The sequence below is a fragment of the Alligator sinensis genome, unplaced genomic scaffold, assembly GCF_000455745.1.
Source record: "Alligator sinensis unplaced genomic scaffold, ASM45574v1 scaffold343_1, whole genome shotgun sequence".
Taxonomy (NCBI): Eukaryota; Metazoa; Chordata; order Crocodylia; family Alligatoridae; genus Alligator; species Alligator sinensis.
In genome coordinates, this window is record NW_005841947.1 from 2234832 (window position 1) to 2250976 (window position 16145).

At 46.9% G+C, this 16145-nt stretch overlaps 1 protein-coding gene across 2 annotated transcripts in view; it reads right to left on the reverse strand.

Moving 5' to 3' along the window:
- LSAMP (limbic system associated membrane protein) overlaps positions 1-16145 on the reverse strand; it is a 450506-nt gene that overhangs the window by 30904 nt on the left and 403457 nt on the right. The gene's annotated exons all lie outside the window — the stretch shown is intronic.

A 16145-nucleotide genomic window follows, 5' to 3' on the forward strand; every position in this document is an offset into this window, starting at 1 on the left:
CGCGGGCCCTATCCACCACCCGAGCGGGGCAGCGCCCCAGCCCCCAGCCCTGCCTTACTCCCTTCCCCACCATGTGGGCCTCAATCTGCCCCTCCCCATAGACTTACCTGGCAGGAGCTGTGGGAGCTGTTCTCCACTGCCGCCTGCAGAGCCGACCCTAGGGGTGTGCGGGGCCCAGGGCATATCAGGCTGTGCAAGGCCTGTGCACGGAGGGGGCGGCAAGTGACCAGAGTGCAGGGCGGGGGGAGGGATGGCGAGCAGCCAGAGCACAGAGATGGTGGGGCCTGTACAGCACTGTCCACAGGGCCCCCCGAAGTGCGGGGCCCAGGGCGGTCGCCCCAATTGGCGCCTCCCAAGGGACGGCTCTGGCTGCCTGGTGTGCATGTGGAGCCCCCTGCCTCTGATTACCCTCCTCCTGCTTCCCTCCAGCCCCAAGCAGCCTCTTGCAGGTTGGAACTCTGCCAGCCTGCAACGGGAAACCCATTGATTCCCACTTTTTTCCCCTTGAAAGAAGAAAATCTGCACTCTTCTCCTTAAAAGGGGAAAACCCATATTTTCCTGTGTTTTTCCATGGCAAACTGAAAAACCCAATCCCTGGTTATCAAGATACTAGCGAACTGCCCATCAAGAATGACCGGGGCGGGTGGTGAGATGGAGCACTGCCACCCATGTTACGTCTCAGCTCTGTATTCTTGGGCAATCGGGGCACAGGATACAGTCTGTCTGACTCACAAAGGACTCACCCCTCCCTTCCCTCCTCTACCTAAATGAAACTGATTAAGATGCAGTGAGAGACGCACCTAAGACCCTCACCAGATAAGGGTGACAAGAGTGAATCAACTGCCCTAGGTCTCATTTACATCCGAAATGGAAAACAGAAAGCCTGAAGCAGAGACTGCAGTGAATTCTGGGACCAGAGAAGCAGGAGAGCGCTGCATGATGGGGAATCTGTGCTTCCAATGTTAATCAACCCATGTTCACACACACCCAGCTCAGCATTTATCAGACCAGTTCTAATCTGGATTTGCTAAGGACTTTTCCCCCCCCAGACACACACACACAGCTCTAAGTTTAATAGGCATCTCGGACCGTACATTCCCTGGTCCCACTATGGGAGGCCTATTTAAACTTGATTGACTAAAACTCGGTTGCCGGGTTAGGGAATGCTGAGGCAAGAGACCGAGTCAGAGGGGGTATGGGCAACATTTGAACAATGGTTAAGGGTTCATCACAGCATCCAGCCTGCTGGAGCCCTAATTATAGGTGTTGTCATATCTTTCCCGAGACGACTGGTGGGAGTCCTCTCCACAAAAGGTTATGAGCACCCCAATAATTGTCTTAAGTCTGTTAAAAGACTATAGTAAGATCTGGAAAAGTCATGCTAAGCTGAGGCTTGTGCACAACAAGTAAAAATCCAAAATCCTGATGCTGCAAGCTATCTATTGTTCCTGAAGAAACCATGAGATATCCCATCAGTATATCTGCCACCCATAGGAATTTCAAGCTGGCTCCCAAGTATTTGGGTTACTCCCTAATCTTAAGTGTTTCCTGATTATCAATCAGTTTCCTGAGATGGTCCAAACCAGATAACCCCTTGTCAATAGAAAAGACAATGATTTACACTACTGAGGGTGCTACGGAGCAGCTGAACTGAGGGTATAAAAATCTGTAAGTGTGTGTGCTGCTAGAAGAAGAGGGAGAACAGGAAGAGGAAAAGGAAGGAAAAGAAGTAGAAGCAGGAGGAAAGAAGGAGAAGAAGAAAACCCCTGTGCTGACACCATCCCCTGTCGTTCTTGGGACGCTGGAAGAACAGATCATCTCTCCCTTCAAGGACTGTGCTACAGACTGTGCCTGTCAGCTTTGCAGCCTGAGTACCGTGGACTAGGTGAGATCCCAGCGTTCTCTGTCTTCTTTCTAGGCATAAACTTCTGAACCTGAACTGTATCAGTTAAGCTTGAGCTAAGTTTCCCCAAATACTTAGTGAAACCAGGGTAGTATTGTCATTGTTGGTGTTTGTTTTTCTTTTGCATGTCTATTACTACTAGTACTATTATATATTTCATATGCTTAGCAATAAATAACTTTTATAGTCAAACTGGTAGTAATTGGACATATTTTTCCTTCTCTGCTTCTCTTTCCTCCCGTGCTCTGCAGCAACGCTTCTTTTACCTATGCTAAAGATCCCTGTGAAGCCCAAATTATTGTGGGGTCTGCTCATCAAGAGGCCAAAGATTGGGATGTGCTGAGTTTGAAACACATAAGGGGATCAGCTTGTACAGGCTGATTGACCCAGTTTGACTCAGACGTGCCCTTATGAACTGAATGCTGGCCCATGAGGGTGTCAGCTGGACACCCAGCCGGATTCAGAGGGATTCTGTTTACCTGTGTGCTTGTGTCTGACTGTATTTTATTGTCGCTCTTATGAACTGATTCTTGGCATATGAGGGTGTCAGCCTGTCCATGCTGATTAGCCCGGCCAGGTCAGGCATGTCACGTTAATTTGTGTGTGTTTGTGTGTATGACTGATTTGGTGACTGGAGGAACCCAGTCCCATTGAGATTGAGTCCTGCAAGATAGCTCCACTGGGGGTGAGGGCTTGCAGAAGGGAGAAATACAGCTCCGTATAGTAACACAAGCAGCACATTGACAGAATCACCAAGACCCTAGAAACTATCCCTAATAAATGAGCACACCCCAAAGTAATGGGCAAATTTGGTAACACCCACCACCTCCCAGGAGCAGGGGGGGTAGCTTGCAGGTGGCAACCACCACCACCACCACCACCCACTGCCACGCGCTGCCACTGCTCTGCATCCAGCTGTGCATCCCACCCTATCCCCCTCTCTATGTCTGGTCCCATGCCAAACCCCCTTCCCCCATGTCCAGCCCCATACCACCCTTCCTCCCCTGCTCTGGCCCTGTGCCACTTCTCCCCTGTTCTGGCAGCCAGCAGCTCTGTCCCTGCCCACCCCGCGCATCATTCTTGATGGGCATTCTTGATGCAGCGCTGGCTGGAGCCACGTACCACTGGGAGCAACACTCCCAAGAGCATTACAGACAGACAGACACAGACAGATGGACTAAGCCCTTTATATATATAGAATGCTCAAGAGATCCTGGGCAGAGGACCATGCCCCCCACTACAGAGGAAGGCAAAAATCTCTACAGCCCATACCAATCTGACCGTGGGGTAAAATTCCTTCCCGACCCCAAACATGGTGATTAGTCTTACCCTGAGCAAGGAGTAAGACCCTCTAGCCAGGAACCTCTGATTTAAGTCCTAAGAAAAACATTGGCACACCCTAGTCAAAATCCCAAGCCTCGGTTGCAGCCAAGACGCCGTGGTTCCAAGGAAGGCTTAAAAACAGCCCTGACACGTATCAGCAGGTGGAGACGGGATTTTCCTCCCAGCCCCATGCAGCAACCAGCAAAGCCCAGAAGCATGAAAAATATTCATAACAGAACATAGCTACACCTAGGCCATACCCAACCACTGTCCAACCTCTTCTTAAATACTTCCAGTGATGGAGAGCCCAGAATTTCCGTAGGTTATTCCAATGCCCCACTTATCTGTGTTGTTCAAGATGAGGCCCATCTCTTCCACCATTTTAGAGTTTTCCCATAGTGTTCACAATTCATGGTGAACTGGAACTCATCCATCCTTCCTAATGCATCTGTCCATCCATCCTCCTAGAGAAGGTTTGTGGTATGTCACAAAAAGGACATTCAGTATCTTTTAGTGAAAGTTATTGTGTTCTAGAGATGGCTTCTTGCCCCATCTACCCTAATGATACCCCACTGTCATTGCTGCTGTAAAAGTGAACTGCAATCTTAAGTCTTTGAGGAACAGCAAAACTGTCTCTCTGAGCTCAACAGATTTGTTTCAATCACTGTCTCTTGTTCTTGGTTTATTTTTTCTGTAAAGTTGGGGGAATTTCTGGAATTTTACCACCACTGAGAAATCCCATCTGTCCCTTGCTGCTGCCATTCTGCTAGCACCTAACAGTTATGGTTTCCAAAGTCTGATGCATGGTGCATCCCAGATGACTTACTGAGACCTCCCCTCACATTAAAATTCTTCATATAAGAATCCCCTACCAGAAGTTAAGCAGTCAGGGAATATATCATACAGGTCATTCCCATGGCACTATTCATGGCTAAGAACATGAGGTCTCGCCTCATTGAACCTCTTGGAAAGAATAACCTCTCTTCCTCCCCTGGCATCCCAGCTCATCTCTCATTCTGACTGTGCATGTGTGTGGCAGCATGCTCCATCTCACCAGCAGCAGTTACGTGACGATGACACACAACCTAGCTCCTCAATGTTCACTAAACAGCCTGGGATAGCAAAGCCCTCAGTCACCTGCTCTGCATTGCACTGGCGATGAACAATGTTTGCAGAGGCATAGAGCGGAAAAAATGTACCCAGGGCAGTCATCTCTCATCATTTCCCCACCTTTGCTCTGCCTACCTTCTTACTTGCAGGTGTAGAAACAGCAGCAAGCTGTCAGGTAGTCTCACACAGTGCAAAGTGTTCTGGGAATCACAGTTCATTAGAAGAGCAGTGGAATTTGCTGCTGCCAGGAGAAACTTTTACCCCATTGTTTTACCACCAAAATGGCACATTTTCTTTTGCACTCTGGTTATGTCCAGAGTGCAAAAGAAAATGCTGAATTCAATGGTGAAAATGAGATCAGTTTTCGCCCCAGCAGCAAGTGAACTCCACTCCTGCTCTACAAAACTGATTTCTAGAATGCCTTGCACTCCACGACACCCATTGCCTGCAACAGCAATGAGTGTCACAGAGGCAAGCAGCAGGCATGTGGTGAGGCAAGCAAAAGCCCATGGATGAGGTGCCACCCCATCTTGGCACCCCTTCCCATTAGTCAGCATCTGGGGCACACGCCCTGCTTGTTCACCCCGTGTTACACTCCTGAATGTATACCAATTGGACGCTCAGTGGCCCAGTCTGAAATTTACATTTCCCACAGCTCTGAGGATGTCTGTCTTTGCTCCTCACCCCCAAGAGTGGCAGTGAATACAGGCTTTGCTAGGCACTAAGCATGGGGGTGGTGTAACAGGTTGGCATGAATATGAATGGGGGTGCTGGAGATAGAATGAGGGACAGCGAGGAGGGCATGATTATGGAACAGAATGAAGGCACGAGCAATAGCAGAGGGAGATAGAGGAGCAATGTGGGGATTAAAGGAAGATTTAGGGAAAAGGGGAACAGCATGAGACTGACAGAGAAACAGGAGACAGGGGAGTCTCACCGATGGGAAGAGCTCAGAGAAAGCTCAAAAGGAAGTGACAGGAAGAGGGTGGAGGAAGACAGGACAGTAATGAGGGGGCTGAAAGAAACAGCTGTGAAGGGAGCTAGGAGGAGACAGGAAGGCTGATGGAGCAGAGAGGTAGGAAGGCAAGGGATAAGGAAAGGAGAGACAGATGGAGTTACACAAAGAGATGGCCTGCCCCACAGCATTTCTGTTCTCTTTTGCTTGCCCTTGTGAATGATGCGTTTGCACTCTGCTCTGGGGTCTGATCACCACAGAGCTCATGGCAACTCTTCTGTGAGCAAAGCTGTGTTGGCATCTCCATGTCTCTGTGTGTAAGCAGCAGTATTCATGCTGGAGATGGCAAGTCAAAGGGTTTGTGTCTGTACACACATGTGCATAGTGTGTGTCTGTACTCTTGTAGGCACCTGCTTTTGCTGTTGTGAGATCAGAGGTGTGCACGCACACGCACGTGTGTATGTTTCTATGGTTGAATAGAGTAGGTGTGTGTACAGATGTCAGGATAACTACATTCATGTGCACATGAATTTGTGAAAGTTGGCATCTAGATTCCACACACATCTTTTTCCCAATTTCTGTCATGGGAGTTGAGGGCGATTGTGGGACTATTTCCTGCTTTTAGAAAGAGTTAAAGAAACATTGCTTTTAATGCCATTCTAAACAGTCTCTGCATCAGGGAATGCTTAAGTGAAGTTATGCCAGCTCTGGTGCTTCCTACTACCCCCCAGCCCAATCCCCAGATAATGTATCTATGGGGATGGTGGGAAAAGGGGTTAGAGTAGGCTGAGGGAAGGGGAAAAGACCCTCTAATGCTATTACAACACACTGCAACTCAAAGTAACCTTGAAGCTCCTCTAAATTATGCAGGGGAAGGGTGTGGAGGATGGAGGGGGCTGCAGGGTGGAGGGAGCAAGTTGAACTGTTCCTATGCTGGCAGCTGTGGGGTGGAGTGAAAAGCTGGTACAAAACCATTTCTGCACACCCTTTAGGTGCTCCTGGGCATGGGAGTATTGAGTCTAAGGTGCGGTGTAAACAAGCCTGCATCTGCATCCTGATGTGTATGAGTAGGTGTACCCTGGAGGTGTAATAAGAGTTGACAAAGGCGGGTCAAGTCATAAGAACATAAGCAGTGACATACTGGATCAGGCCAAAGGTGCACCTAGCCCAGTATCCTGTCTCAAACAGTGACAGGAGTGGTGCTTTAGAGTATGGCTGCTCAACCCCCGACCCATGAGTCAAATCTGGCCTCTGGGGCTGCATCATCTGGTTCAGGGGCTTCCTACAGGTCTGAAAAATTGGTGCTCCCTTGCTACCAAAATTCAGGACCTGTGGGAAGCCCCATGTGTCTGATAACATGGACCTGCATGCTAGATCACCAGAACCTACGTGGCATGACTGCTTTAGAGGGAGAGCGTATGAATAGGGTATTAAATATTAGAGTGATCTATCCCTGTCATAACCTCCATAACAGCCTCTGCTGTCTAGGAAGGGGAACAAAGCTGAGCCAGGCCAGGGTCTTAAACCCAGGACCTTGCCCTTGGGAGACCACCAAATCAGCCACTGCACCACAATCACAGGCCCACAAATTCCTCTGATACCTATTGAAGAAGATGCCTAGTTGGGACTTGGTAAAGCTGCCCTGCTTATGCCACATCCTCTACACAGTCAGATTCCTGCCTGCTTGACCCCCTCTACCCTGCTATCCCAATGAACTGATGCCCTGCAGTCCAGAGGGGCGTGTGTGCATGTGGAATAAGTACAATTCCCCTTTGTTCTCCTCCACAATGATCCCATCCTTTCTGTTGCCCACCCTCCCTGCAGGCCTAGGCCGCTGTGTCCACCAGGAAAGTGTGCCTCTGCTTTTCCCTCAGGCCTGATTTGTCTGAAGACACTTTTCTTGCACCCCCCCACCCCCCTTCTCCACTGGTTGTTTTTGTTTTTTAGAGAGAGCGCTTAGACAGCTGTATTAATCATGCGAACCCAGCCATGTGTAATGTGCTTTATCAACAGCAGAGCAGGCACTGAATGGCAACCAGTTCACAAACGGGCCCAGCACAGCGCCTGAGTCTGGAAGATAAACCCGACGCTTCCCAAACTGACGTACCGTCATGGGTTAGTGAATGGAGAGACTGCTCACTTGGGACAATAACCAGATGGGAGGCCAATTTGTTAGCCAAATTCCTTGGTGGTTCACAGTGGAAATGGGGGAGGAAGGGGAGAAGTTGCTCTTCAGCTGCTCTCTTGGGTGAATCTTTTTTTCCCTCTTCATATTCAAGGATTAAAACAAGGAACGATGCCTTTTCACTCCCTTCCTCCGCCTCTCCTTTGGTTTTAGTAGTGCTTTTAATAGTCACTGCTGGGAAGATGACTGAACAAGGAAGGAGGGAGGGAGGAGGAAGGGAGGGGGTAGAGGCTTTATGTGTATTTACAGTGCACTTGATAGAAAATTAATATTTCTCCCTCAGGGCCATCACTCCCCTCTCCAACTAAAGAACCAAGGGGGAAGGGTGATTCAAAGGCTTGTTATTATTCCCTGCATACTCAACTGGCAGTTTTAGGATGGGCTGGATGGTGTGAAGCTGCATGTTGCATTGCTGGGTATGCAGCATTTCCTCCAAACACTGGGTCAAATTTTGCATTGTTTGGGTCTGGCTAGTGAGGTTCTGCCTGAGCTTCAGTTTAACAATGAACCTGTCTATACTACAGCAGGGACTGTGCTACCAACCACCATGCCTGGCAACTGATTTCTCAGCACAGTCACTCCAAGGTGGGGTCATTTCTAATCCATTTAATATAGTTATTTTTGTCCTCTCCCAATAGTCTGACCTGAACCCGTCCTTTGGGTACTGGGTCTTGGTCAGTTCTGCTGTAGCTGTAGCTAAAAATGGGCTGCTTTGCTATCCCATTGCAAGGACAAAGAGCTTATTGAGAAGCATTTCCCTAAGCTCTGCAGTCCAAGCTTTCACCTGCCTCTCATCTCTCACTCAGCTCATTGGATTCATCGCAGGACTGAAGCTGGGGAAGGTTATGCAAATATATGCGATCTAGGGCTCATTTTGGAATAAGTCAATCTAAATTAAAATTAATGAACAAAAAGTACAGAAACAGATCAAGCAATAAAACCATTTCTCTCTGGGTGGGTAGAGCTTTTTTTAGGAAACTATTTTTTTTTTTTCTTTTTTATGGGGAAGAAGATTTTTTAATGCAATCTTGGCAAATGCAAGCCATCCATCGCTGTCCAGAAACCCAGCCAATATTAGCTGCTGGAATAATAAAAATAATAATTGGCCCTTCTCCATTCCTCCCTGATCCAAGGCACTGTTTCTAAACCAAAATTAATTAAGTCTTGCAACTCCTTTTTAGTCTGGTATTATCTTTTTTGTTTTATTTTGGTTTTGGTGGGTTTTTTTGGCTGATGGGCATACTGGAGGGAAGGGGGTAGAGGACACAGCCCACAGCCTGTCCATGCTGAAGCAAGACTCTTTTAAAATAACCCAGCTATGTTTGAGAGCCTTCCCTCAACACTTCATTAGAGTTAGAACATCTCTAAGTTTTGAGATGGGGCAGTGAATTAATGCAAAATCCTAAGGAAGAGCCAGGAATAGGATCCCTACATCCACGCTGGTGCTTTAAACAACTCTTCTCCTTTCTATTCTGTCAACCAGACTATCAAATGAGCTCTGTGACCTGTGTCACACAAGTAGACATCCAGGGTTAGGTCATTGCTGAGCAACTGCCATCAACATCTGAGCACCTGGACTTGCTTAATCCATACTGAGTGTCTCCAGTGCAAGGTCACATCCAACACAAGTATGTGTTGCTGCATTCAGACTGGTGCTTTAGCTGCCAAATGCTAAGAGCTCTGGTGAAAATCTGGCTCATTAATATTTGCCAGAAGCCTCTGGAGTTCTCAGGTCTTCCTTTCTCTAGAGGGTGACCAATTTTAAGACTGAGCTTGCCCTGAGATGCTGACGTCTGATTCCAGCCAGCCATCCAGTTTAAGTGGTGGAGGTGCACTCTGACCATACAATGTGGATATCATTACACAGTGATAACTGCAACCTGAAAGGTGGATCCAAACAGACTCCCTTGAATTTGGGGGAAAGGTTTGATCTGGGTATGGGTCCAAATATGGCACCTCAGTCAGATTAGTGCTTTTAATTATTCCACTTCTGTGTCAGCAAAAGGGGTAGGACAGGGCTGGACTCTTTGGACCAGTTTGGGCTCTGGGGTTCCCAATCATATCAAAGGATTTACATGGTTTAAAATCAGTGAATGTTTTCAGTTTGCACTGTTCTGTCTGCTGTGGCTTGCTAGGGAAGCGAGTTCTAACTCTAATGAAGTGTTGAGGGACAGCTCTCAAACATAGCTGGGTTATTTTAAAAGAGTCTTGCTTCAGCATGGACAGGCTGTGGGCTGTGCTGGTTCTATGGAGCATTTCCATACTGTTTGGGGACAAATTCTGGTCAAATTCAGGCCCAAGGTGAACAGGATTTGACCCTAAAATCTTGTTAGGCCTGCCACACTGTTCCTTAAGTCAGTAGGGAAGGCATTGCAGGACTTGACTCATTTACAAGCCGTAAGGGAGTTAAAAATCCTTTTCTGCTGCCTGATTTTGACAGGCTGGTCAAAGATAGGTAGTTATTATTGCTCAATGGGACATCCCTGTATTATGTTATCCCTTTTGAATTTGTACCCTATTTCCTCATGATTCTTTCCTTTAGATACACCCCATTTAAAACAAACCGGACATTCGGCTTTTTTCCAATACAAGGTCATCCTGCACTGAAGAGGTGGCCACTCATTGGAACTGCTTTGGTACTTAGGCCCATCCATGTGTTGGAGAAACCAGGACAGGGTCCTAGGATAGAGGAGGTGACCACATTATTAGCAGAGGAAGACTGTGATTTACAGATGGGATCTTAATCCATGGTTGGGAGTGGGCAGAAGAATTGGAGGCCATTAAAGAGAAGGCTATTCTCTGGGCCTCTGAGGAAGCTCCACCCTCTGGTCATCAGATCCAAATGAACAGCTCTTTCTTCCTTCCCACCCTTGTGATCAAGGCATTAGTAACAATACAAACTATGAGAACTACAGCTAGGAGGAGACTAGCTACAGTCTACAGTACATCCAGGGTCATTCTCCAATCAGTAAGTGTTTGGTGGAAAGACAGAACTACCCCACTTCCACCCCCACCCATAGACCATTCACCCAGTCACTATTTTTATCTTTTTTCTCCTGATGAGCAGAACTGGACTTTGTCTGAAAAGGCCCTATCAGTTGTTTTCTTCACATGAATTCCTTTATCTGTTAAGGTTGGCAATTCAGAACAGTGTCACTCACTCAGACACATGGCAAGCTCTGATATAGTTGTCAGAGAGAGATGGTATGAAGGATGTGAGGCTGATCTGTAATAATTTCTGAGCTCTGATGTAACCCAGTTACAAGATAACTGCAATGGGTAATTGGGATATTTATGCCTGGGTCCATTTTGTTCAGTAGCAGGAGTATTGGGAAATGAGTGGAAGGTAAAATATTGCATCATGGTAAGCAATGCAACCACTAGTTAACAGTGCAGGGGTTATTAAGCAGCAGTGCCTAAGATGATAGCTTGGAAGGTGCTACTCTGAAGCTCCTGACAATGCTGTGAGACGTGTTTTGACAAGGCTGAGCCATTACACTGTAAAAAAATTCATTCTCTAGAGTTATGTTCAAAGAAAATAATTATGGAAATGTTTGTGGAAAACAGACTGATATAGAGGCAGACTCTGCTGGGATCTGAAGAAACACAACCTGCCTGTTTCCCTGGCAAATAAGATGCTAGGGCTTAAGGGAAGCCACAGGCTGTTTTAAACCCATTTTTCTCTTTTGTTATGCTCTGTTCCTCCTGCGAAAATAACAATTATGTAGTCTGAGAGAACTGTCTGGTCACCTGTATGAATCACTGGTCACAAGCTACTGAAGGAAGACTTGCAGGTGCAGAACACAGACAGGCCTGCTGAGTAATCACGGTTGATGCACAGAGGGCTGTAACCCCAGGCCAGAGCTAAGCATGGAAGAGTCATAGAACTGCACTGCAGGAAAAGCTTGAGATATGATGCCTGAGATGCTTGGTGTTGGGGGGGAAGGGATGGGACAAGGGAGCTGGAGAGCAGTCAGAGATTGAAGAGTGGTCTAAGGTGCAGATAGTGCTGTAAACATGAGAGGTACTACTGGAAATATCTGGAGTTGAGGTCCTGCTAGTCTTATCCATACAGAGGAAGAGTACCTCTATTCGATCTTTATGTGGCCTCAATGTATATACGGCCACAGTACAGCCAGATGTTATGACATCCCATGATAACACAACATCAGAACACTGACAGGCCAGTGTTACCACCAACTGATGACACATCAGCCCAGAACATATGTAAGGGCATTTTTAAAGCCCTGGCTCAGAATAAGGATGCCCCAATTTTTTTCCAGGGAACCTGGTATTCCGAAGGAGGCCACAGGCCCCATTTGGAGGAGTTGAGATAAAAAGCAGTAGGGTTTCACTAATGTACTAGGGAAGTGTTTCGTATCCAATACAAGTTAAAGAGACCCATTTTAAATTGCTGACCTGCCTAAAAGTAATGAATTTCAACAGCGGCCAGATAATGATAACAATACCTGGAACTTACACAGCACTTTTCATCCCAAAGCACCTCTCTTTTGAATTAATCCTCAGAAACTCCAAGTTATGGAAGTATCATCTATACTTGATAGACAGGGAAGATGAAGGATGAAGGGGGAAAATGAGATGCTTAAGGTCACACAAGAGGTTGGTGACAAAGCTGAGGCCAGAATCTCACAACGTAAACTCGAGGGCTCAGGTCAGAAAAAGTCACTTTTTGTCTGAGATTTCTTTTAAGGTGGAGACTGAACATTGAGATAACAACCAATGTCTGTGCTGACCATCCATATTAAAGAAGCTGCCAAGGGATTTCAGCAAGCTGATGAGATCCAGGCTATTTAAACTCTGCTTTTCCCTCCGTAACCTCCACTTAGTATTTCCTGGTTTAGAATGCAACGCAACATCATATGTTCTCAAAGACTCGCTGCAACTGTGATGTCACTGTGGGTGTGCACAGACGTAATACTTAATACATTCTAAATACAATTTAAAACCCCAGGAGTCTAGATATACAGGCCACTGAAGACTGGCTTAAACTTCCTGGAACATTTCAAAAGCACACCAGGAAAATCAAGTATTATTATGAGCTAGTCCCCCCCAAAACAGGCTTAATGTTACATTGGGACACAGAGCATCCTGTGCCTAGTATCTGGTTAGCTTTCCAGACATCCCAAACTGCACTCCTCAGTCTCTCTCTCCCCCCCGCCCTAAAACATACAGGGCAAGGGGCTGTTCTGGAATGCAGCCAGGACTCTGATCCAAGTCCATATGCCACCAGCATCCTCTGGCCCCCAGGGCAGATAGACTGCATCATGGAAGCAGAAGCTCGGACTGTTTTTAAGTCACCAGATCAGATAAGAATACCACCCACCCCACTCTTGGCACCTGCTCCCTTTCCCTCTTTCCACAAAAGCACAATACCTCCCCTTCCATTCTTCTCCCCATCTGCCACTGCCACTGTCTCTGGCTGCTCCAGGAACAGAGTGGGCTCGAGCACCACTCCTGCCCTGCTCCAGCTGGGAACAGCAGCAGGTGGGTTCCTTCTCTCTACCAGGCCCCCTAGGTATTCCTTGACAGCCTGGGAGGTAGTGCAGGGAGAGGACACCTGCCTGCCACCACTGTCCTCAGGTGGAGTGGGGCAGCAGCAACTCTGGAGTATTCCCCTGCCCCTGATCAGCTGGGACAGTGGGTACAGCAGCAGTGGTGGGCAGGGAGAAATGGGATGGGAAGGGTCATTCTGCTGAAGATGGAAGGGAAGGGAGGGGAGATATTCTTACCTGTTTTGGGGACTACTTCTCCCATGGCCAGATCTGAAATAGAGGTACAACCATACCACTGCACCCCCACTAGGTTTGCACCTTCCAGGTGCTGGGGGGGAGGGGGCGTCTGACCTTTCGCTTGTGTTCCCAGGGGCCCCCAAGATCTCTGCAGCTTTTCAACCCCTTCCTTGAAAGCCATGTTGTCAATTGAACTTGCCTGCTACAGACCCTGTCCTCCATAGTACCAGCTCATTTTGGAGTGAGGAAGAAGAGTGGAAGGGTTGCGTGGTGCTGGGAGAGCTGTGTGGCTTGCCTCCTCCTCACCCAGGGTTGCCAATCCAAGAACATTTTTTTAAAGACAACCAAACTTTTATACTGACATATGCTTTTATTGACAAACATTTAAATAATGTAAATGTAACCCTTCTGCTAGGCCCTGGGTAAGGGCTGGGTTAATATTTAGAGATTTAACACCAACCATAATAAAAAAAGTTTTGCTGTCAGTAAAAAGTGTGCAGATTGTCAGTAAAAAAAAATCCTTGGTTGGCAACCCTACTTGATTGTAGCAAAGGTTTTATAGAGTACTTTGCCCACCCCACACTCATCCCCACACCCTGGTATCCCCTACCACACTGTGGTGCCCCTCCTCATTCCCCAGCCTCACTGCTGCTAGTCTCATCTCCCTGATCTGGCCCAGATCCCAAAGAAGGATTACTGCAACCCAATCGTATTACATGCAGGTCACTGGGCATGGCAGCAGCAGCAGCACATTGCTCAAGGGAGGGAGCTACAGGCTATAAAACGATGAGAGAATGTCCGAGGCAGGGTGATGCACTCCTGATCAGAGATAAGGTGGCACTGCTCTGCTCCATCTGCGTATCAAGGCATACCACTAGTCTCATTCTGATGAGCTGCAAGTAAGCTCAGGGATTCTTAGTTTTTTAAGGTCAGCTCCATTTTTGAAAGCATTGTATAACAGGTGTTTTTAGGTGTGTCTTTTATGGACTGTCTGTAAATTTATGTACAGTTGGCAACCCTGCCCTTGCTGCAAATGACTATGGAGTATAGGGTTTTTAGCAGAGAAGTGAAATTGGGAGCATTGCTTTCAAGGCACAGGTTCAAAAGCCCCACAGACCTCGGGGGGGGAGGGGCAAAGGCATGGAGCTCCCTGAAAACCACAAGCGGGTGGGGCTGGGGGGCTTACATGGCACTGTCAGTGCCTAGCAACCTCTCCATTCCTTTCTGGGAGACACAATGGTTTGGATACTCTACCACTCCTTGGTGGGTTTTTGGCAGCAGTGCCATTCCTAAAAGGTGATGGTTCTACTTAGAACCCTTATCAGTATATGTACAGACACTTCTGTCCAGGGACAAATGTGAACTGGTTCTTGATCAGTGACATTCTTGGAACAGTTCAAGTGTTATGTCTGTCCACACCCTGTGATATGCCCTGAGGCAATATCAGCAGAACAAGAAGCAGTGAAACAAATATCAAAAGCAGAGGGGAAGCATTTTAAAAGGTTGATTAAAAGTGTTGGATGGCCCTGGCTGCTTGGTTAAGAAGGACATTTGGCACAGAAATCTTGGCTTAGCTCAGTTACAATTTTTGCTGTATCATTTACCTTAATGGGCCACTAAGTCATACAGGAAGCAATAGACTGGAGAAAAAATGGGCAAAAAATCCCTGCCTGCCTATGAACTTGAACAAATACAAATAAATATTTAGATACATATTTTAAAAGGGACAGACCATGACACCTCCACTGGACAGAAATATTTGCCACTAAAAGTCCCACAAAATTTCTGAAAGAAATTAAAAAACCCCACCAATCCTTAAACTCCAAACAGCTTCTATGACTTTAATTTCACATCCAAGCATATGTTTCATTTACAGTGCGTATAATAATCATGTTTAATTGGATTTATTTTGCCATGCTAGGTTCCCAATGGCCTACTTTACTCCTTTTTTCGGCTCCTTGAACGTTATTTGCAAATCACTCTCTGGGATTTAATTTTAATGATAGCTTGATTTCTTTTTTGCTTCTCTCTCTCTTTCTCTCTCTCTCTCTCTTTGGCACTTTTCTTTAATAGTATTTGCAGATTTACTTCTAAATAGGCAATTGTAGCCACATCCTGAGCCTGAATACTTGCCAGCAGAAGATCTTGATTTGAAAATGTAGGGTGGGGAAGCTGAGCTGTTGGGAAACACCCACTGCTGTTGTTCATCTCCTTGAAGGACAAGCAGGTGTTTTACTTGGGCACTTGGCCACTTTCCTGAGTCTTCTAGTAATGTTTTGGACTCTGCCCCCTGCCTCCACATACTCTATGCACACATTAACTATTCAGTCCCTAAAACACCCTTGCAGGTTCAGTATTTCTCTTTCACACAGATGGAGAAACTGAGGTCCAAGAAGGCCAGGGGTTCTGGCTGATTAGTGATTCTGACTGACTCCAGTTCTGTGTTAAACTCAAAACACCTTAAGGTGGCCTGATTTCAGACATCAAGCCTCCACTCTCTTAAAAATCGGACCTCTTTAAGAGTGTCACGCTGGGTACCCCGATCACTAAGCTAGCTCCAATCCACCTAGTTCCAGAACCAGCAGCAGCAGTCATATCAGGTTGGTGCTCAGCCCGTTAGCACCAAGGTTAATGACCGTGGGTGCAATGTTGAGTGGATACAGCTATGCTGGTTCCAGGAACCGAGCAAGTATCTTTTCATGACACTGATGAGGCTGTGCAGACATGCCATCTTGTTCAGAGCTAGCCCAGGTACATACAGACCTGCATTGTGCCAGGAAGAGATATCCTGAAAACCTGGACAAACTTTTGAATATCTTTGCCATGCTGATTTGACTAAAGACTTACCATATGCATGACAGAGATGTAACTGCTACCAAGGTCTCCGGATTTCCTTTACTATAGTTTTAGACTCTTTCC